The 22,971-nt window shown below is 56.6% G+C and overlaps 2 long non-coding RNA genes across 2 annotated transcripts; both read right to left on the reverse strand.

Annotated features, from left to right (window-relative positions):
- Positions 1–937: 937 nt before the first annotated feature.
- Positions 938–17,210, reverse strand: LOC119872929. Its single transcript, XR_005363797.1, has 4 exons — positions 16,866–17,210; positions 16,556–16,626; positions 15,210–15,387; positions 938–1,434 (listed from the first exon to the last, which is right to left on the reverse strand). It is a non-coding gene; the product is annotated as an uncharacterized LOC119872929 (long non-coding RNA).
- A 609-nt stretch (positions 17,211–17,819) lies between these two features.
- LOC119872930 lies at positions 17,820–22,442 on the reverse strand. Its single transcript, XR_005363798.1, has 4 exons — positions 22,365–22,442; positions 22,139–22,192; positions 21,305–21,431; positions 17,820–20,214 (listed from the first exon to the last, which is right to left on the reverse strand). It is a non-coding gene; the product is annotated as an uncharacterized LOC119872930 (long non-coding RNA).
- Between the last annotated feature and the right edge of the window lie 529 nt (positions 22,443–22,971).

The following is a 22,971-nucleotide window of genomic DNA, read 5'->3' on the forward strand; positions in this document are numbered from 1 at the left end:
TTCCATTTCCCCCACTAATACCTAATAAGCTATATCTCTTTGTTCTAATTTTTAGGAGTTGCTCTGGGATTTAAAATATGCATATTTAAAAAAATAAAATAAAATATGCATATTTAACATCTCACAGTCTGGTTTCAAATGTTATACCATGTCATGTGTGACTCAAGTATCCTACAACAGCATTCTTCGTTTCACTTCTCCTGTACATTGTGCTATAGTTGTCATAGATTATACTTTTTAATATGCAATAGGAGCCACAATGTCTTGTTGATATTTTGTTTTAAGTAGTCACCTGTCTCTTAAGGAAATTAGAAATTGAGAAAAAATATTTTAATAAGTTTTTTCAATGTATATGGCAGAGTAATGTGAACATTTCACATACAGTAGCAATTTATAGTTCATATAAATTTTATATACTTATGTTTAATCTACAAAATGTGTAGAAGGATATGTATCAAACAAGTTAGAATGGTTTATTATTATTATTGTTTCTATTTGTATTTGGATGAAATGAGTATATGTGACATCTATAATTTAAGTATATTTAATCAAGTTTTAATCTTTAAATAACATTTAGGAACCCACCGGAATGCCACAAATATCATTACAAAAAATCACACTTAAAGTGGGCTTTTGTTTAAAAAGAACATTTTTACATTTACTTTTTTTTACATATTCACCAGTTCCAATATTCTTCGCTACTTTTTGTAAATCCAATTTTTAATCCAGTATCATTTTCTTTCTACTTGAAGAACTTTCTGGGGCACCTGGGTGGCTCAGTAGGTCAAACACCTGCCTTAGGCTCAGGTCATGATCTCAAGATCCCGGGATAGGGCCCCATGGCAGGCTCCCTGCTCAGCAGGGAATCTGCTTTTCCATCTCTCTCTGCCCCTCTCCCCACTCATGCACATCTTGTCACTTACTCTCTCTCTCACACATAAATAAATAAAATCTTTTTTTTAAAAAAAAAAGAACTTTCTTTAACATTTCTTGTAGTACAGTATGCTGGTGTCTTAAAAATTCTTTATTTTGCCTTCATTTTTGAAAGATATTTTTGCAGAGTATAGAATTCGAGATTAACAGTTTCTTTCACTATTTTAAATAGTGACTACTGGCTTACATTGTTTCCACAAAGAATACTGCTATCATTTTTGTATCATTCTCTCTATATGTCTCATTCTTCTCGGGCTGCTTTTGGGATTTTCTCTCTAATTCTAGTTTCAGAAAATTCACTGTCATGTGTCTTGGTGTGGTTTCCTTTGTATTTATCCTAGTTGGGACTTGTTACACTTGTTGCATTTGTAGAATTACAGTTATCAAATTTGGATGTGATGTTTCAGCTGGGCTTCCCAGGAAGAGCTCTTCCATCTTTGAGTATATGGGCCAATCAATGCATTATTCGTGACCACACTTCTTAGAATGCTGTCCAGGAGCCTGAACAGATGATTAAAGCTCAGTGTTAATGGTGCTGCGGTATAGGGTGGAGCCTGGTGAGAATCTCTGAGGTTCTCTCAGTTACTTGGAGAGTTAGAACAGCATTGCCACTGCCTCTGGGTACAGCTCTGGTGATGGAAACACCACACACTCCCCTGGATTCAGGAAGAAACATGAGTTCTTTGGAAAAGAGGTACAGTTTGAGCTTGGGGGACAGATGTCTCAAGCAGACCCATCTTCCCTGGGTGCTGTGGACACACCATGGCCACACAGGCATGGAAAAGCCCAAGCAAGTAGGAGGATAAAACTGCATTGCCTCTGGGGTCTCCCTCCCTATAAGATCTAGATCTGTTGGCACACACCCAAGTACCCTCCTGAGAAGCTAGCATTGCTGAGCACTTGACTTCTCCTGGTCACTTCTGTGTACCACATTTTCAGCTGTTCTTTTACCTCTCCTAGGCATTGGCCCAAATGTGGAACTCAGCCCTTTGTCTTTCTTTTCCATAAGAAACCACATGTGGAAGGCCCATGTCTGAGTATAGGCTCTACTAAAGATTAGAGGAGAGGAGCTGCTACATCACAGCTATGAGGACACCAGGGGTCAGACCTTCCTCAGCCCTCTCCACCCTTTCCTGCCAGGCCCCCAGACCCTCTTCCTTGCCTGCTGTTCCCCTCTCTTCCAAGGAGCCGATCCGAGGAATTTCTTCCCCAGAAGACACAGGGCTGGAACCAGAGTGAGCAACGGAGGTACTCAGCTCAGGTGCAAAATTGAAGTAGGGCTCGAAAACTCTGTGATAAAGACAAGCCACATCTAGTGTGATATTTTTAAAGTCAAAAGTAATGCAGAACAATGAGCAGCCCAATTCAAGAACGGGCAAAGGCCTTGAATAGACAGTGCTCCAAAGAAGTTACAGAAATGGCCAACCATCGTGTGAAAAGATGCTCAGCATCATTAGTTCTCAGAGAGATGGGCAAAGCAAAATCACAGTAAAATACCAACTCCACACCCACTGGGATTGGGAGAATTTAAAAAAAAGACACTTAAAAATGGAAAATAGCAAATGTTGGCAAAGATATAGAGGAACTGGAACCCTCGTGCACTGCTGGTAGAAATGCAAAATGGTGCAGCCGCTGTGGAAAACAGTCTGGTGGTTCCTCAAAATGCTAAACATAGAACTACCATATCATCCAGGAGTTCCACTTCTATGTAGACACCCAAAATAATTGCGGGGGGCGGGGGGGAAGAAACCAACCTCACAGCAGCACTATTCACAGTAGCCAAAAGTGGAAACAAACCCAAACTTCAATCAACAGATGAATGGATAAACGAGATGAGGTACCTCCATTGTATGGAGTATTATCCATTCATAGAAAGGAAGGACATCCTGACACCTGCTATAACATGGATGAACCTGGACAACACTGTGCTAAGTGAAATAGGCAGTCACAAAAGAAGAAAGATTGTATGATTCCACTTGTCTGAGGTCCCCAGAGTACACAAATTCATGGAGGCAGAAAGTAGAACAGGGGCTGGGGAGGGGGTAATGAGGAAGCTCATGTTTAATTGGGACAGAGTTTCTGTTTGGCAAAATGTAAAATTTCTGGGGATGGATGGGGGTGGTGGTTGTACAGCAACGTAAATGGACTTAATGCCATTGAATTATACACCTAAGAGTGGTTAAAATGGTAAAGTTTGTGTTATGTATATTTTCCCATGACTTAAGACAACAGTAATGCAAAAACTCCATGGTTAAAAAAATAATAAAATTTTAGGGACTCCTGGGTGGCTCAGTGGTTGAGCATCGGCTTTTGGCTCAGGGCGTGATCCCGGGGTCCTGGGATCGAGTCCCACACTGGGCTCCCTGCATGGAGCCTGCTTCTCCCTCTGCTTATGTTTCTGCCTCTCTCTGTGTCTCTCATGAATAAATAAAATCTTAAAAATATAAAATAAAATAAATAAAATAAAATTTTCAATAAATACAAGACCCATGCTACGACAAGCCACATTAGAGCCCAAGACAAAAACCACTCAAGACGGAGCCTGTCTTTATTTAAAATTTTGGCATTTTGCTCATCATAGGTTTTTTTGCATTCCTTTGAGCTTTATTACCATAGTCAAACGTGATTCCTTTGGGGCACTGAGATCAAGGATGCACCTTACATTCTCCTTCCAGTGTGAGTGCCCCACTCCCTCCACCCCACCCAGTTCTAGCCTGAGGAATCCCACCTCAGCCCCTGAAACTGTAACTCCATCCCTGGTCCTCCCCCAGGGCCGACCCCAGGAACCCCGTCTTGCCCCAGGCAGAGGGCATGGCCACTCCCTTCTTGGCAGCCAGGTCGGGACCCATCCTTTTTCTGTTTTTGGATTCCCCACTGCCATTAGGCCTCGGAATACAACCAAAGCCCTCTCGGACTATTCTTTAGTCTTAAAAAAGGAAGGAAATTCTGACACCTTCTACCAGTGGATGAACCTTGAGGACAAGGTTCGCTAAGTTAGGTAAGCCGGTCACAAAAACACAGGCACTGTATGATTGCACCTGCACAAGATAGCTCGAGGAGTCGAATTCTTACAGAAGGGGAGCCCCAGGGACTGGGGGGGGTGGAATCTGGGGGTGTGGGTCTGCGTTTAATAGGAGCCCAGTTTCAGTTTGGGGAGATGAAAATGTCCTGGAGACGGATGGTGGGTGAGGGCTCACACAGTAATGTCAATGTGCTTAGTGCCTTAGAGCTGTACACTTAAAAATTATTTTTTTAAGATTTTATTTATTTATTCATAAGAGACAAAGAGAGAGGCAGAGACACGGGCAGAGGGAGAAGAAGGCTTCCCTGGGGAGCCCAATGCGGGACTTGATCCTGGGACTCCGGGATCACGCCCTGAGCCAAAGGCAGACACTCAACTGCTGGGCCACCCCGGTGCTCCTACTTAAAAATTATTTAAAAAGTAAATATTAATATGTTCTACCACAATAAAAAAAAAAGTAACAAGCAAACACACAAACAGCCTCCACCGTGGGCTCCTGGCTCTCCACGGAGGTTGTGCCCGACGAGCATCCAGGCGGGGCTTCCTCCACCCTTTGCCCTCTGAGCAACCTGGACCAACATCCCCGTCTCACCTGGCCACAGGCCACAGGCCACTGCTTGTAAAACAACAAAGGCAAATATTTTCTACCTTGACTTGGTAAAATATAAACAGAAAAGATCCAGTTTGATTTCTAGAGTAACTATGTTTTCTTCCTCCCAACACTGTTTCTGACCTTTGTGTTGTCAATCCTCCTTCATTCAGAAAACAGGCGGAGGACAACCCTCAAGCTTCCGCCGGGACTCACGCGCCAGTCACGGCTCCTGGGGGCCTGCGAGCTGTCCTCACACTCAGGCCCCCAGCTGCCCCGACAGGGAGCTTCCATGCCCATCGTCCTGAGGGTGCAGCGAATGTGCCCGATTTACCCAGCTGAGCCCTAGGTGTCCGAGTGACGTGCCCAATGTCACACAGCTGGCCAAAGCTCTGGCTTTGGGCTCTGGCCCTTCCTCCCTCCCCCACTGCCGCTCCCCACCCCCCAGACCTTCCGCCCTCCTTGTCCTAGTGCTGCTCGTGCATTTTAACAACACCCTCGGGTGCCCGGTAAGCCCACCTCCCTGCAAGCCTCCCCAGCCCTACGACAATCAATGCCCCCAAACAGGAGGCCAGGGCCTCCGCCTGGTGCCACCAGGGCCAGGGCCTGTTTCTTCCTGTAAATGAGGTTGGGGCCTTCAGGGCAGGGCCAGAACCCCCGATAATGAGGCTCAATGGGCCCCCAGGCTCCCGTCCTCTGCGTGGTCAGCGGGCCGTTCCCACAAGGCCCCACATCTCTGCTTGGTATGCGACGGGGGTCCCCGCCAGGGTCCAGCTGCCTTCCCAGGCCATTCAAGTCAACTCCAGCAAAGGCTTTTTGTTGTTATTACCACCCTCCGCATTAGCCGGGGCAGTTTTTGTCTTCCCAAATGGGAAAGTATCTTTTACTTTTCTCTTTTGACACTGACTATTTGGCCCAAAGCAGGAACCAATTAAATTAATTAATCCCCAGGCATTTTGCCGATGGAGAGAGCCGGCTCTTACACTCGCAGTCGCTCCAGAGGGAGCAAGCGGACTCTGCATCCTTCGTGGGGCTCTGACTCCTGGGCTGGTCAGCAAGCCCGAGACCCCAGGGCTTTGGCACAGCCCTCAGCGGGCCTCCGGCGGGGGTGGGGGGGTCATGTTCCAGGCCCCCCCGCCACCCGCCACCTGCCACACAGGGGACCTCAGGCCCTCCGGGCTCTCACATCCTCACCTCGGACACAAGCCAGACTGCAGCTCCGAGGGGGACCGCTTCCCACTTCCATGTACAATTAGCACTTTCTCTTAGAAGGGGGAATAAAGAACCCCAAACTCAGAAAGAGCACGGCCAGCCGAAAGGAGGTCCTCAAGGTGGGGCTCAGAGGCCCCCGGGGGCCCCCGGCAGGGGAGCCTGTCCTTCGGGGCTTCTCAGCTCCTGCTAAAGCGGTCCCTCGTCAAATGCATTTTCTTTCTGGACAACAGCAGAATTTCTTTGGCTCCGGCAGGGAGGAGCAGCTGTCCACACTGTTTATTCAGATACCATTCTGGCAATATTCAGAAGGTTGTTTTTTCTCTTCCCTGCAGGCTCTGAAACTATCCATGGGGCAGTTGGATGCACGTGTCTACACATGGCTTTCCAGAGTGGTGTCTTTGAAGAGCACATAAATCCTCTTCCAAGAGCCCTTTGCTGTGTTTCTCCGGGCGCCCCCCCTCCGCCGCCGCCTCCCACCCCCGCTAATGGGCATGTTTCTGCGAACACTGAAGACGGAAAACACGCGATTTTTGAATGTGTCTCTTTCATGGTCACACATTTTTTTTTCCTTGTGCATCTTGGCTGATGCAGGATTTAAAATTCCCAGCAACTGCTCCCAGGTCGGTTTTCAAAGTGTTTTGCACCTTGGACCCCCACCCACCCCACCCCACCCCACCCCACACCCCCCAAAAAAGAAGAAAACCAGAGGACACTGGCCAGGGACTTGGAGCACGCCTCTGAAAGCATTTTTCAGTAAGTTTCATGGTTTTGCCTCTGGTTTCTCTTTGCTGCCTGGAGCCCTAGGCTCGCAGACCCAAGATTTGTTCCGCGGACTTGCACCCACGGTACATCTTGACAAGCACCAGCTTCCAGAACTTTGCACAACACTGTGACCACAAGCACTCGGGATATGTGAGGCCACGTCTCCCCGTTGTCTTCCGGCTCCTGGTCGTGTCCTGCACACTGCCCTCGTTGGGTGGCTCTTCCTCCAAACCAAGGGCAGACCCCGGGACGGGGTGCTCAGGACCCCAGCCTTCCCGGCCAGCCTCGCCCTACACGGCCCCTCCCTGGCCCTGCAGGCTGCTCTCAGAGGCTACTTCCCATCCCGCAAACAGCCCACACCCTGATTCTCGGCCTTTCCACTCGAGTTTCCTTCCAGCCAGCCGGCTGTGGCTCCAGCCCCATCTCGGCCCTCGGGCGGGAGTCTCCTGGCACCGTGCTCCCACAGCACCACAAACTTCGTGGCTCAAAATAACGCACATTCATGACCATAGGGTGCTGGATGTCAGGCCTCCTAAGGGGCCTCACTGGGCTAAAATCACAGCGTCAGCAGGGCCGGTCCTTCTGGAGGCTCTGGGGAGCAGCCACCCCCCTGCCATGTCCAGCTTCCAGAGGTGCCCGCATTTCCATGCTCATGGAGCCCTTCTGCATCTGCAAAGTGCATCATTACGACCCCTGTTTCCTCATCAAATCCCCCCTTCTCTGAGTCTGATCCCCCTTATAGGACCCTCGAGATCACACTGGGTCCACCAGGATAATCTGCCTCCCCATGTCACCATCCTTAGCCCAATCACGTGAGCAAAGTTCCTCGGGCCTTTACTCAGCCGAGCGTGATGCACATCACCTGCCCCATTCCAGCTCACAGCCGACTCCCTTCCAGAACTTGCTCGATTTCCCAAAGCAACGCGTGAAGTAGCTGGCAAAAGCATCAACCCCCTGTCGCAGGGGGGCAGGCTGAAGCACGGTGCAAGCAGGACGCATGGGAGCCAGCCAGGCAGGAAGGGGGTGCTCAGGGACCTGCCAGGACTGTGGTCGGTGGCAGTGAGCCGTCGGCCCAGAGCTGCTCGGACAGCAGGCCTCCAGCCTCGAGGCAGACGGCCACAGGTGTGCAAGGGCGGGCCAGCAATTCCTTCTGAAACTAGTACATTCAAGCAGTTCAGCAGTTCAGAGTGCAGGCAGCTCATGGGTGGAAGGGAGGACCTCTCTTCTCCCCCCGGACCCACCTTTTTCCCACGGAGCTGCCTGAGGGAAGAGCACCGGACGCAGGGGCAGACAGACCCCAGCAAGGTAGCAGCTCTCATGCACGCATGCACACACGCAAACACAAGCATGTGAGCAACTGGGCATCCTGAGCCTCAGATCCCGCCTCACCGTGGGCTATGCACAGATCCATACGTGCATGTTCCAAGCCCTGGGCCTCAGAGGAAGGGGCAGAGCATGTCCTCTGCTCCCTCTTCTCTGCTCAGCCCTGGCTGGAATGCAGACGGGATGGAGGGAGCTGCAGCAGCTGTCTGAGACCCTGAGCTCAGAGTTTCTCATTGAGGACAGCAGGGCAACAGGTGCCCCAGCATCCGGGCTTCTGACACTCAGTTGTCTCCATAGGACCCTGAACCACTTGTGTTTGGACTGTAATGTGAGAAAGAAATAAACTTGCATCGTGTTTAAGCCATTCTCGGGGGGTGGCGGTGGGGGGGATCTTTGTTCTAGCAGCAAGCCCTGACAGCAGCCTGACTAGTACCGATTCGGGTGCACAGGAGGGACAGGTGCTGCCCCCGTGGCTAGAGCCCCACAGGCTGGCCTCCATGATCCAGGACACGGATTGTGTGCACTCGAAAGCTGTAGAAATCTTCATAAAATCTTCCATAAAAGTGCTCCCACTGACGCTTAGAAGGCAGCCCACATCCTGATGGCCCCTGGAACTTTAGGACTGGTTTAAAAAACTCAGAATGTAGGTGTGGGGGCGCTGCTGTTCTCTGCCTTTGGGAAGTGATGTGGGAAAGCCACCCAGACGGCTTTGAAGACACAGTCTTGGTGGAAGAGAAGAGGCTGGTCCCAGGAGGAGTTCTCAGCAGGACGGGAGGCCCAGCCCCGGGGCCGTGATCTGAATGAGATGCTGTCTCCCTGCCCAAGCTGTTGGTTCAGGCAACAGACAGCAAGGCAGTTGCTCCTGAATGAGCAAGATGGGCCGAGAACAGAGGCCTGGAAATAAAAGGGGCCGAGTTTTTAAGAAAAAAAAAGCCAGGTCTGGACAAGATCTTTAAGTGGGGGTTACATGCAACATGACTAACCAGCTGTAACTAGACCAGAGATTTACTAGTTTTCGAAGGAACTGTGTCCCCAAATTCCCTGGCTTTCAAAAGCATGCTGTTGTTTGAAAACTACCCCCTCCAAGCAATCCCTGGGCACCCCAGGAATGTGGACATGGAAGTTGAGGGCATGCCTGCTTCAGGTGTGGGCTGAGGGAGGACAGCGGGGCAGGTACGCGCTCCCAGGGGACGGAGCCGGGACGGTGGGGGACAGCAGACAAGGTGTCCCAGCGAGCAGACACAGGGGTGCCCAAAGGGCCGTGGCCATGCTGGTACTTCCCATCTGTAGCTGAGAGCTCCCTGCTCGGGAGGGGTCACGTGGGCCTCGGCGTGCATCACCCACGGATCCTGGGAGGGACTTCGGGGCTGTGGCCACTGAGTGTGCTCTGTGGCACGGGAATCGTGTGGCCCAGAGGGCTGGACCGTGGCCTAGACAGTCAGGGGTCCCTCAGGCCACCGGCCCTTTCTCTCTCTTAGAGCAGAGTCCCTTGAGCTCAGCACCGAGCCGCCACCTACGATGACACTCTAGGCCTCCCTCACAGCAACCGTGACATGTGACCAACTTCCCGCTAACAGGGAGTGAGCAAAAGTCACACGCGTGGCTTCCTGGGGAACGGGCCGTGCGCCCCACTCTCTTTTCTCACGTCTCCCTGGCGACACTGCGGTCAGCGGCGGCAGGCCCGAGCTTCCTGAGCTCCCCGGGAGAATGGGACAGGAAGGCCGCAGAGCAGCCGTGGAGGCAGCCTGCACCCCGACACGGGCAGCGGCCACCTGCACCCCGCGGGGCTCGGAACTCCCAGGTTCTGCTCACGGGAGGCGGCATCTCTGGCAGCTGCAGAGCAGCAGGGTCTGCGGGGGGCGGGGGGCCCAGAGCGCAGGCCGCGGGGGTGCCTTGCCCGGTGCCTTGCCCGGTGTTCGGTTTCGTCCTCCTACCCAGGACCCCAGCCCTGGGGTTCTCGGTGCCCCTCAGGGAGGGGCCGCCCCATCGGTCTCCACCGGGCACACGTTGCTGAGCTGAGCCGTCACGGTCACAGCGCGAGGCTGCTGCCGCTGCAGCCCGGCCCCGGACGTCGGCGGGGTGAAGGCCTGGCCCCCCAGACCCCGGGCTCGCTGTGCGGGGAACTAGTCATCTGGGGCTCCGTGCTGTCGTCCGTAAACGTGGACGTGGCAATCCGTGCTGCCCCCCTCGGCTGTCGGGGTTCGGCAGAGTGACACAGGTGGCAGTGATGTCGCCGACGGCCTCCCCACCCCCACGCTCAGAGTCCCGGGACCCCGAGCAGAAGGCAGGCGTGACGCGGCCCAGCCAGGAGACGGGGTGCAGCCCACGGAGCTCAGGAGGCACACGAGGGAGAGACGCAATGTAAGGTGCCTGGAAGGGTCCCGCAGGGGGCACAGGAGAGGGGCTGGAGCACGTGGCGCCCGTGGCAGGGACAACACAGGTGGCCTGAGGTCAGCTAGAGGGGCCCCACTTACTTGGCTGGCAGGAGGCGAGGCCTCTGGCGCAGCCCTGGAGAGCTGTGACCTTGGGAAGGGGAGGACGATCCACACGGGGGATGGGGGCGGCAGGAGGCTGGGTGACATCCGGTCCCCCTACTGATGCAACCAGACCTTCCCCCCCACCCCCCGCCTGGCTGTGCCCCAGCGGGGTCCTGGCGGGGCCGCAGGCTTTAGGGGAGCAGGGATGCATCGGAGGCATCTGTCCCTTCTCTGAGGTCTTTGTCCTTTTGGCAGCCTCCTGACCTGTGTCCCTGCCACCACGCACGGCAAGAGGACCTTGTCAGGCCTGTGCCGAGAGTCCCCCGATGTCTCTGCACCACATGGTAAGCGCCTCGTGAACATTTGGTGGGTGAGGGCCTGGCACACAGTAGGTGCACAGTCTACGTGCGAGGGACGAACACAGTGGGCGCTCAGCATATGCTTGCTGTGAGGGCCTGGCACACAGTAGGCGCTTTCACTTTGGCCAAATCAGCCCTTGGTCTCCTGCCCGGAGAGGGTCTGGGGGCTCCCAGGCCTGACCCACTGTGCGCTCCCCCCTGGGAGACCTTGGTCACCTGGCTTATCCCTGCCCACCTCTGCCGGGATCGGGGTGTCCTCAGGGGACCCCGAGAAGCGGGTGCCACAGAACTGGGAGGCAGTGTTCCTTTCTGTCTTCACATCGGGCTAAGACTCAAAACAAAACTGTCAGATTTCAGAACATTTCACAGCGGCAAAAATAACTGCACTTGGGGAAAAAACATGCAGACACTTCTCAAAGTCATCTAGTCGCTTCAACAATGTGCCAAAAGCTTCTGGAATTGACAGGTTCGGTTTGCCACGCACCAACTGTGCCTACCCTGCCAGCCTCATCTCCCGAGGCCCCCCGAAGCCCCCGAGGCCCCCGTGTGCCAAAACCTCGGCACAGAAGACGCAGCGGGGGAGACGCGCAGAGCCACCTTTGTCTGGTGCCGGTTCAAACACCGTCCCCAGAATTCACAAGCCTCGGAGGCCGAATCCGAGGTGACAGAGGCGGGGCAGGGAGGAGAGAGGCCACACGGGGAAAGGACCTGATGATGCGCGGCACACGCACCGTTGACTATCTCCCTGGCTCCTCTCGGCCACCTTGCAGAAAGGTCTCCCCGTTTCAGAGACAGGCAAGTGACGCACAGAGACGTCACTCAGGCCAGGGGCCGCCAGCCCCTCCTGGGAAGGAGCTCCTGCCGTCCTCCCACCCTTCTCTCCTCCTAGTCCATAGTAAGGAAAGAGGGAGCCAGGCACACACGGCCCAGACCAAAACTATGTTTCCAGCGTCCTTGGCAGCCAGGTGTGGCCACATAAGGAAGTCTGGTCCTTGGGCATGACTGTAGCCAACTTCCTGGTTGTGCTCCCCCCTCCGTCTGGGATGGCAGGAACTCAGGCAGCCACCTTAGACCCGTGAGGACAGCAGAGCCACGAGGCAGAAGGAGCCTGGGCTGCCAACCCCGTGGAGCTGCCGGGGGAGCCTGGACCACGTCCGCTGGCTCCTCGGGCAACAGAGGAGGAAACCCACCTAAGCTAGGCATCTGGCAGCAGGTCCGTTGGGCCAGCTAGTACTGTGGTTCTGTATCAGGAGGCCAACCAGGGGGAGTCTTACAGATGCTGAGGAGCCTGGATCTTCTCCCGGGCGTGGGGGGCCAGCAGAGAGGAGGGTTCTAAGCAGGGCACTGATTTGATCCCACTGGTGTCTTTCAAACGTCCTGCTGGCTGTTGTATCCACGCAGATTGCAGCAGGCAGTTTGGCCTCTGAAGTCGGGGCGGTGACAGTGCTTAGACCAGTATGGTGGCAGAGGCGGAGGGAGATAGATCCAGGACACATCCCAGAGGAGGGAGGGCACACATGGAGAGGAGACAGGGGGGCCCACACTTGCCCCGAGCAGCTGAGGCGACAGACACCAGCTCAGCAGGGCTGCTCCAGGTCTCGGCTCAGGGGGCGAAGTCTGGGGCGCCTGTGAGGTGTCCAAGGGGAGGCGTCCAGCAGGCAGGTCAGGATTCCAGAAGGTGGGGTGGAGGCATAAGCAGGGGACTTAGCAGCTTGAGGTTGGTTAGTAGTGAATGCCAGGAAAGAATGGGGTCAGAAGATCCCAACAGGAGGGCCTGAGGAGCGCCAGCATTGGGGGTGGCCGAGGGGTCCTCAGAGGAGTCTGGGGGAAAGCCGCCAGCAGGGCAGGGGAAGCCACCCTGAGGGTGGGCTCCAGAAGTCGAGAGGGAGGGGTCCCCTGTGTCAGGACAGCCAGCGCGGGCCATGCCGGAGGAGGCCTGCCGGGCACCTCCTTACAGAGCGGCCACCGGACCCCTTGAGACAGGGGCCACTGGGGAAGGAGGGAGCAGCAGTCGGGCTGCAGAGGACTGGGGAGCGGGGCTGCAGCGGGGTCGTGCCCTGCAGAGGCTTTCCCTGGGACAGAGCGGGTGTGGACAGCTGGCAGGAGCAGGTCCCCGGGGAAGGTCCTGGGGAGCCCTGCAGAGCCTGGGGTGCAGGACGAGAAGGCTGCTTCGGCGCTCCGTGTTATTCCAAGTCCCTGGTTTTCCTGCCATCCTCTGTTCCAGACTGATTTTTACCAGACGTTTTTCTTAAATGCAATCTTTCATAGTCTCGCTTTTTAAAACTCGCTTTTTTTTTTTCCCTAGGCAATATTCTCAGTGAAATCGCAGGTTTGATGGGTTAACTTTTTTGGTGTCATTCGCATGACACCAAATCCACGGCTACGTGAAAGGTCCCTCGGCGCATCTCAGGGATGGTCTGGGGACCCACCGGGGTCGGAGATGGGAGGAGGACCACGGGCCGTCCCTGGTGTCAGGTGACCCAGGGCGAACCCGCCTCACCTCTCCCCAGCAGGGTGACCTCAGGCAAGTTATGTAAGCCCTCCAGGCTCCACCTCCATACACCAGAGACAACACTCGGCTATCTCAAGAGTGGGCGTGAGGAGGGAGAGAAATAATCCATCCAGACCCTCAGCAGAGTGGGCACTCGGGCCGAGAGGCGCCGGGCTCGGCAGGATGGTCCCCGGGAGGCTTTAGGAAGATGCCGCTGAGCCAGGATCCCCTGCGCCCTCCCGGCGCCCAGCCCGCCTCGCTCCGCCCGGGCCTGCAAGGGCCGTACTAGGTTCCAGCCAGGCTCTGAGCACAATCACCCCCCAGGAGCCAACCACGAGCAGAGGAAGACCTGGTGTGCCAGTCTCTGCCACCCCCACGCCCGTTGCCATCGGCCTCTCGGAGACCCTACAGGGCAGGATGCTCGCCCCGCGGACCGGCCCTGCCAGGCGGGCCAGTGGTTAGACGGCTGGGCACGCAGGCCGGAGACCCCATCCCGCCCATTTTTCACCGTGTCTCAGTTTGGTTGTCTCTGAGCTACCAGGAGCTGCAAATAAAACCTCAGTCTTCCTTTCTGGAGCTGCCTCCTAAATTCTCGACTTGTAAGGCGCGGGGGGGGGGTTGGGCAACCGAGGCAGAGAGCATGACAAAATTTCAGAACAACCAGCATGCTCTGCCCCTGCCCGTGGAAAACGAAGCCCCGAGAGCCAGGGCCTCCGGGCCATCCCCCAGCAGTGACGACGTCGGTGGACCGGGTCTCAGGGAACCATCCTCCTGGGGTCTCTTCTCCCCAGGGAATACCCTGGCACCACGTAAAAGGGGATCCTGTCGGCCTCGCCTCTCTCTCTTCTCTGCCAAGTTGACAACTGGTTCCAGGGAAGCCGGGCACCCACGGGAGGCGCCGGGGCTGAGCTGGTCTAACAGGGACCTTCCTGCACCGGCCGAGCCCTTGGCACAGGGAGCCCCGTCCCGTCCGCCTCCGGTACCTGTGGCACCGGAGCCCCAGGCCAAGGGCTCCCGAGGGGCCGGCCCTCCACGCAGATAAGGAGTGTCTGCGATTAGCATGTGGTCATTTGCCCCAGGACGCCTGGCTCTTGGGCGCCGGGGACACCCCCTGCCCTCTAGGGCCTCTCGAGGCCTCTGGGGCAAAGGTGAGCCTCCGCCCAGCCCTGTTTCCATTCCTTCAGATTCTAAATTCACAGGGTCCAAAGAGCAGACCCAAACATACTTCTATAAAAATGTGTTTGAAAAGAACATTCTCTACTCACGCTGGCCCTCTGCCTGCTTCCACTTTGGGGTTCTGGGCAGACTTTTAGAAGCAAACCTCTCACCAATTACCAAGAGCAAAACAACTCCCAGAAGATCTCAGCTGGTGCCAAGCAGAGCAAGGAACAAGCCCCTTTTGCAGAGAGTTTCCGCTCGGCCTCTAGAAATCCCCGGAGATGCACATCGGGTTGGCCCTGGCCACGTCCAGAGCTGACCCAGTCCCCTCTACCCCGTGCCCCCGCCCACTCCCTGCCCCAGCCGTCTCTTGCCTTCCCCTCAGCTCCTGGACCAGAAGGAGCCCCTGAGCTGCCAGCAGCCAAGCCTGAGTACCCGGGACCCCCGACACATGAGTCCAGAAGTTCCACATAGACAAGGGTGCTGTAGCCAGCTCGGGCTCCCCCAGGGCCCACCCTCTGAGGTGCAATCGCCCCCCCTCCCATCACCATCACTGTGGCTCCTTGGGTTCTGAGCAACACAAGCCAGGACTCATTTCTACACCACACGAGGATGCTGAGCATTCTGGGGCAAGGCCTTGTACCCCGGTGCCCTGAGGCTGCCAAGGAGGGGAGGGCTCCGGGAGGCCGTCTCTCCTCATCTCCCTCCACCCTGTTGCGGAGCACTAAAGGGAAAAGTGGGAGGAAGGCCCTTCAGATGTGCTCTGCTCACGGCCAGGGCCGGGGAAGTGGGCCTCGCCGTGTCCCGGAATGATCCCAATACGCTCCGAGCTGGGCCTTTCAGGAGCAGATTGGAAAATCCCCCGGAGCGGGTGGGGCCTTACCAGCTGCTTGGGAAAATGTCTTTTCAGAGCTTCAGGGCGTCATCTCCTTGCTTCCCTCTCATTCAGGCTGCAGACTGCATAGCCCTGTGCTGCAGGCCGGAGGCTGGGGCCCCCGAGAGGAATCCAGCCCAGCCCCTCGTCCTGCTGGAGGAGCCTCCACCCAGAGCAGGAGACAGTCCTGACGGGAGACAGCAGTGGTCACGCAGGATAACTCGGGGCTGTGCACAGGGTGCAGCTTTGAAGGAGGGAAGGGGTCAGGGAAGGCTTCCTGGAGGAGGCAGCTTCTGAGTATCAATCGGGAGTTAACTAGAAAACAACTCGGGAGGGACATCCCAAGGGGTGGGAGCAGAGGCGTAAAGATCCCAGCTGGAAGCAGAAGCAGCCTGTGAGCAAAGCTAGGACACAGCCTGTGCAATGGTGAGGACAAAGGCAGGTGGGCGCCCGGCGGAGAGGTACGTTGGGTGGACTCAGGGGCCAGTCCAGAGGGCGCCTCTGTGTCACATGAAGGAGTATGGGCTGTATTTGGAGAGCAGCCGCGAGCCATGGAGGGCTTTCAGCCAGCGTTGACCCAGCCTGGGTTTATGTCTTGGAAAGTCCGCTCTTACGGCTGCCAGGCGTTGGGCAGCATGAAGGGACGCACGCCATGGGGATGGGTGGGCGGTGGAGGACCGGGACTGTCCCTTCTGGATCCACAGCAGTATGTTCCCAGCCCTTCCCCCAAGCCCCTTCCCCAGCCTCACAGTCCTCCAAACTTGCCATGATTTCTCCACTTCTGAGCCTTTGCATATGCTGTTCCCTCTGCCTGGAGTTCCCTTCCTTGCCTTCTACCCGCAGAACATGTGCTCAGGAGCAGCGAGAATGTACATCCCGGTGTGCCTCCCTGCCCACCCCTCTTCTGGGAAGTCTGTTGCTCCTTTAGACGGTTCCACCGGAGGCCTGGCCGGGCCCCAGCTGTGATAATCCTCTGGTCAGGAAGCAACCTCCCCACCAGACTAGATGCCCATCAAGGACAGGGATGTGCCTCATGTCCCTTTGGATCCTAAGTCCTCAAGCAGGGCAGGCACACATGGGGTGGACTCTTGGGAAGCACCTGGAAGGCTGGCAGGGCATCCTGGGAGACCTGAGTCCCGTGAGCTCAGCTCTAGCTCACCCCAGAGCAGTTCAGCCTCATGCGGGTGAGCTCAGTTGGTATGCCCTGCATTTCTCAGAGCGGGGTGGCAGGGACCAGCTAAGTGCTTGTCAAACCATCTCCCTTCCCCCTCGGCAAGCCAGATCTCAGCACTGTGCCGAGTTGTGCCCAACACAATGTGAGAACCCACCCTTCTAGCCTGGCCCCCAGCGCTCACCCAATCTGTCTCCTCTTCCTGCCCCTCACCAGCTGGCTGGATGGAGACAGTCCAGTGGGAGGCCCCAGGCCCTGGGAAGAGTAAAAGAAGGTACCGTCAGGTGCCCCCCAGCTTCCCTGAGGGAAAAAAAAACATCCTCTCCAGCCTCTGGACATGTCCCAAGTGCCAGCTGTTGCCGTTCAGTCAAATAGGACTTCCTCACCCCAGGGTGGCCCATATTCAGCAAGTGGTCACCAAGCGGCTATACAGGACCAAGCCATTCACCCCAACACGAGACAACTCTGAACGGCCATCCCAGCCTTAGACCTACCTCCTCGAGTCTCCTCCAAGGGTCGCCCTGGGACAGCAGCTCTTTCTGCCCGTCCCCTGTGACTGACCCAGAGCACCCCCACACACCTTCCTCCACTTTGAAGTCTGGGTCCTAGGGAACAGCCTCAGTTCTCACAAGAAAATGGGAGCTGGGAGAGGGCTCACCCACTGGCTGGCTGTCTTTGAGGAGCTACTGCTGCCAGGAACTAGTGCCAGGAGGTAAAGGCCGGAGAACTGCAATTGTCCAGAGGATCACCAGGTGGACTGGGCTGGTCTGCCAGTGGGCGGACATGTGTGGGGGTGGAGGAGTCGGGGGGTGGTTCTCAGGCTCTGGAGGGGAATGGGGAGCTGCTGCAGGGGGAGTGGAAGCAGGTGGCTGATGCTTTGGGGAAACCTGACATCATATATGGGGAAACCACAAGCCCCCCCTGCCCCCCCGCCCCTGGCAGGCTGTAACTCCCAAGACTTAGTGATATGAGCAGTCAGGCTCCAAAGGTTAAGCTCCCAACACAGGCGGGTCTGCTCTGACAAACTCAAGGCTGTGATTGGAAAATACTAAGATCTCGACAAATGGTGTAATGGCTTCTGAGTTGATGCACCCGAAGCCTTGAGCCCCTAGCTCAAGAGTCCCCTAAGCTCTCCAAGCTGGCAAAAGTGGTCTGTTTGTTCCTACAAAGGACAAATGCTCCCACTTCCTTAAAAATGTCATTACAGGACAGCTGGCACTCCCCCAAAATTCACCCCACCTCCCCTTCTGGCCACCAGGCTAATGACTCAGGCTATGTCACAACATAACTCATCCAGGGTCATGAGAGAAAGAGAACGGGACGGTCTGAAGGTGCTAGACCAACGGGGGAAATGCCAAGTTGGATAAGGGAGAACTTATCTCTTTCGGAGCATGTTTGCAGGATGCAGCATGTCACATCCTGGCAAGGAGCATGGGGGATGATGCCAACACATGGAACCAATGGCGCTCAGCAGCATGGGGGAGGGCTGGCCTCTGCTAAGGGAGGTGGAGTTGCTGTGGTGGATGGTGGAAGGACTGAGTGAAGGTTCAGAGGGGTGGATGTGCTACGATGGATAGAACAGGGAAGGCTAGAGCATCCACCAGATGACTGTGTTCCATGGAAGCATAGTTGAGAAGCTCCGTGGTGGTGCCTGTCCCCCACAAGCCAGGGCTGATGGTGGGAGGTGATGCCTCAGAAGCAGGCTCACTGATGGCAATGAGGGTCTTAGGGCCCTAGAACAACAGAGATGAGGTGGCAGGGGGTAACCATCGGAAGCTGGAGACAATTACTGTAATGAGCATTGGAGTCTGAGGGGCAGCCAGTGGGCTCTGGAAATGGTCAATCTGGCTAATGGATCACGGGGTCCCAGCTGGGCAGCCTATCAGGGTAGAGTTCAATCTGTACAATTAAATCAAGAATGAGTGATCAGGATGCTGAAGGCAGAGCCCCAACAAAAAGCCATGATTCCTTGCTCGGTTGCCATTCTGAAGCCAGTTTCCAGGCCGGAATCCATTGACAGAAGGTGAGCCAGTCTCCAGGAAGAAGGACCTTGGGCCACCGTGAGTGTACATGTCATGACACCCGTCCTTCCCCAGAGGAGTGAAAGGGCAACAACAGAGTATCCTTACATGGGAAAAGAACACCCAGTCACGTGGAAGGCTGCTGGACACAGGGTGCGAGTTGACGCTCTGAAGACTGGATGACTCCAGTGGGGGAATGTGGGTGGTGGGGGGCAGGTAGTAATTGGGGTCCCGACCCAAGTGTGGTTCCCTGGGTCTGTGGGCCTCTCCAGGCTCCCCAGTGGTTATTCCCGGGTTCTTCAATGAAGAACTCAAATAGACCTATTTGGTAGTTGGTACAACCCCCACTGGGCCAAAAAAATAAACCAAAAACAATATCGCACACGAGACGATGGCACAGATGTACCATGAAGGGCCAAAAGGATGTGGGAGTGGTGGTCCCCGATGCATCTCCAACCAGTTTGCCCACCTGACCCCAGGACTGTCTGGTGATGGGTCTCGGATGGTGGCATGGATGGGTACCAGCTCAGCCAAGTCGTTGGCCCAGCTGCGAGCCCCGCGCCCAATATGGTCCTTGCTAGATGAACGCGGCCTCGGATACTTGGTAGAGACCCATCCCTCTTCTCACCCCTGTAAGAAAAGACGATCCGAAATAGTTCATAGTGACTTGCAGTGAGTAACATACAGCTGGTCCTGCACCAGGGCTCCATCCCCTCTCTCTTCTCTGTCACCTTCTGGCCACCAGTCTCCGTCATATTACAGGCTGCACATGCCCTAGAAGATGACGTCGGTCCACTTCCACCTCTGGCCCAGCCGACGCCATCGCTGGATGTCCAACCTGCCAGCAGGAAGGATCAATGGTGCGTCCCCAGGGCGGAGGCATCCCTAGGAGAAACCCATCAGTCTCCGAGAAGCAAGCCAACTACCCTGGACCTCTTCCCTCCCGGAGGAGGCAATGATGAATTTTGACAGGAACTGAGAAATATTATGGGTGGGGGTTGCCTTTTCTTGCCACAGGGCCTCCGTGAGCATCGGAGAGCTCACAGGACTCAGTCCGCTGACATGGGACCCCGTGTAATGTCACGTCAGACCAAAGACCTGCGTAATGGGAAAGGCGGAGCTGGAGGGGGGCGAGGACGGTGGCATGTGCTCATGCTGCAGATGAGGGCGCTCGGAGGCTGCCACCTGCTAGAGGGATGGCATGGCCCGGCCGCCGCAGAGCCTCCCGGGACACAGCACACGCTCTCACTCAGTGACCTTTGCATCATTCTGTGTCCCCACTGGATAGAACATGTGGGTCCGAGAACGAAGAGGAGGGAGCAGGAGCCGCCACGTTTACTGTCACTCCCCGGACACATTTGGGGCATCTGTGTTTCCTGTCCATGCGGCTCAGGGCTCTGTTAGAGCTGCCCCTGGGGACACGGTACGAGCTCCACTGAACTCTAAGCCACGCCGATGCCACACTTGGGCTTCTTGTGCCAAAGGACCAGCCGGGAAGATGAGCCGGCGCCTCTTGGAGCACCTTTGCCCGGTTTGGACGGCGACATGGCAAGGGCAGCCTGGAAGGGACGCGACGACCTGGGCCCCCAGACGCTCCAGGGCTGACAGTCAGGGGAGCCCACAGGCAAGCCCCCAATAGGGCAGGGCGCTAGCCCGGGCTCAGGGGATCTAGAACAGAGCAGGGAGGGCGAGGATGAATGCGCGGTGCGGCCTGAAGACCAGCGTCGGCGGCGGGGCTACAGGCTCCCCGCTGCCCTGCCTCTTCCGAGTCTCTGTTAGGGACACAGGCTCCTGGATCCTGAACAAGTGGCTCCCAGGACTTCTGTGAAGAGGCAGATTTTTTTTATTATTATTATTCATGAGAGACACAGAGAGAGAGGCAGAGACACGGGCAGAGGGAGAGGCAGGCTGCCCATGCGGAGCCCGATGCAGGACTCGATCCCGGGACCCCGGGACCATGACCTGAGCTGAAGGCAGATGCTTGGCCGCTAGGCCGCCCAGGCGTCCCTGCAAGGAGGCAGATTTGAGCAGCACAGGAGCCGCCTGCGGGAGAGGCCGCCACGCACTGCCCGGGTGCCCCTGCGGGACAGGATGTCTCCCGTGGACGCCTTCAGCCCTTAGCCGAGGGAACATGGGCGCCGAGAGAGCCTGCCCGGGTCACACCCCCTTCTGGAGGGGCAGCCCGCCCGCACCCCACGACTGGTCCTGGTCGGTGTAAGAGGAGGAAGCCGCCCTGCAGACTCAGGGCCAGCTCCTCACCCCCCGTGGGCCTCGATCACAGTTCAGCGTCCTCTCTCCCCTTCCACAGGTGACTCTGCTCCCCTCCTGTCCCAGTGTCCCAGTGACCCCATGGAGCACAGCACCGTGCCCTGCACACCTGCATGGCTGCTGACACGAGCAAGGAGAGACCCGTGTCCTGCCGAGCTGCTGAGCCAGGAGGTTGGTTGGTAAGCAGTGAGCCTGCCCTGACTCCTTTCTGGGGGAATGCGGGACTCACCCCGCAAGCAAGCGAAGGGATGCCTGGGAGCGCTCAGGGCTGGCACTCCCCATCCCAGCCAGGTGACGAGCAGGGTCCTCTCTGCCCCTGGCAGGGAGTTCTCAGCCCCCGGACGCCCAGAGCCCTCGCGGGGAGGGAGGCCTGAGTGGACCCCCGTCTACGCCTTTCCCTGAGCTGCCCCCCCTTCCTTCCCCACGGCGCTGTGTGGGAGCCTCTCCCCTGGGCGGCCAGCACCCCAGCCCCCCCACCCCCGCAAGGAGCCAAGGCAGGCCGCCCATCCACCCGACAACAGTTCAGGGGCGAGGTGTGTCTGGGTCTGTCTCTCCCACTGAGAGCAGGAGCCCTGAGGGCTGGGGCTGTGGCAGATGCACCTGTGGGACCTCAGCACCCAGGACGGGGTGAGGCACTCAAATACCTGTGGAGGAATCCAGAAAGCCTCAGTTTCCACATCTGTGCCCAATGCCCTCAAGCAGCAGACCTCTCAGCAAACACACCCAGGGTCTGGTCAGGGCCAGGATGTCCTCTAGGGCCCGGAGAAATGCCTGCAGATTTGGGGCAGGCGTGCAGATGAATGGTTGGGGGGTCCCCAGCCAGGCCCCCTGGGAGCCAAGGTCCCAGGCCCCCTGCCCGCCCTCCAGCCCGAAGCCTGGTCATTCCCCTGACCCAGAAATGTCACCCTAGCCTATTGTACAAGACAGCACCAGCCCCCAAGGTGGGTCTCCTGGTACCCCCCAGGTCTTGGTCCAGCCCCAGTGTCCCCAGTAGCTGGATCTCCGCCCCTCCCTGAGTCATGGAGGTGTAAAGTCACTGCCCAGGGGCCGGGGGTGAGTTGGGCAGCTCCTGGCCACTTTCGGAGGAGCGTGCTGCATAAACATTCCCGCCACTAATGAGGCCTTCCAGAGACGCTGCTCCCAGGGGACCCCGGCTTCCTGCTCCCACTGCTCTGGTGTGGGAACAGGGGCGCCCCAGAGACCTTCTTGTCGGGGAGAGGTCGGAGTCGTGGTGGGCAGGCCGGGCGGTGCGTCAGGCAAGGCGGAGGGCTGCTACCCACCCCTCCCAAAGCAAGCCCACACCGAGCGCCTGCTGTCTGCCAAGCCCCGGGTGGGTGCAGGTGGGGCAGGTGGTCACAGAGCTGGGGGACGGAGGCGGCTGGGCTCGGACTCGGCCTGGCTGGTGTCCCCCTCCCTCCCTGCAGCTCCACGCCGGGATATTGGAGTCCCTTCCACCAGGACACCCTGGAGCCCACGACCTTGGAATGAAGCAGAGGATCAATGTCCCATCTCCATCTGCAGCTTTGATTCTGCTGGAAAAAAACAAAAAACAAAAAACCTCTAAGCCTTGAGTTTCTGTCATCCGCTTGGGACCCCTGCCTGGCAGATATGTGGGGACCCCGGCTATGCCTCACACAGCTTCAGTGGTCCCGAGCAAGGGCCTGCGCCTCTCTGAGCCTCAGCCCCCCACCCATGGAGGCTCACCATGGCCCCAGCGCACGAAAGCATCAATAGGCACCCTGCGTGGACCGAATCTTCCTCCAAGTAGCACCCGGTTTGCTGAGTGGATTGGTTGGGGCAAGTCTGGGACGGCAGCTGGGACTCATCACACAGGGGGAGGAGCCCTTTCGATTAGAGCTCACCCTCTAAAGGTGGTAAGTTCTCCAGCTCGGAGCTGGAAGCACCCAGCGAGGAGATGGGGACGGGCACCAGGCCCCCTGGGAGAGCACCCACGGAGCCCCGGGCCCACGCTGGGGCTGTGCACACCCGGTCCGAGAGGTGAAGGGACAAAGCACGGAGGAGGCTTTGGACTCAGCCGCCCCCTTTTACTGACGGGGCCACCCTCTCTTCGCCTCCAACCCTTTCTGTATCCAAATATCGCTTCTTTTGTGGAGTGATGGTAACAGTAGACAGTAGCTGGTGTTTTGTTTTTGTTTTCAATGTTCGTACTTGGCAGATCTAAAGTTGGCACCCTATGACAGGAACTAAAGTTGATTTTTGAAATTTTAATTGTTTGCGAAATCCACAGGCCTAGGACTTTGTAGGAATCTCTGGTCTAATTCTTACAACATGCCCACGGGACGGGGTTCAT

Source organism: Canis lupus, chromosome 8, assembly GCF_011100685.1.
Source record: "Canis lupus familiaris isolate Mischka breed German Shepherd chromosome 8, alternate assembly UU_Cfam_GSD_1.0, whole genome shotgun sequence".
Taxonomy (NCBI): domain Eukaryota; kingdom Metazoa; phylum Chordata; class Mammalia; order Carnivora; family Canidae; genus Canis; species Canis lupus.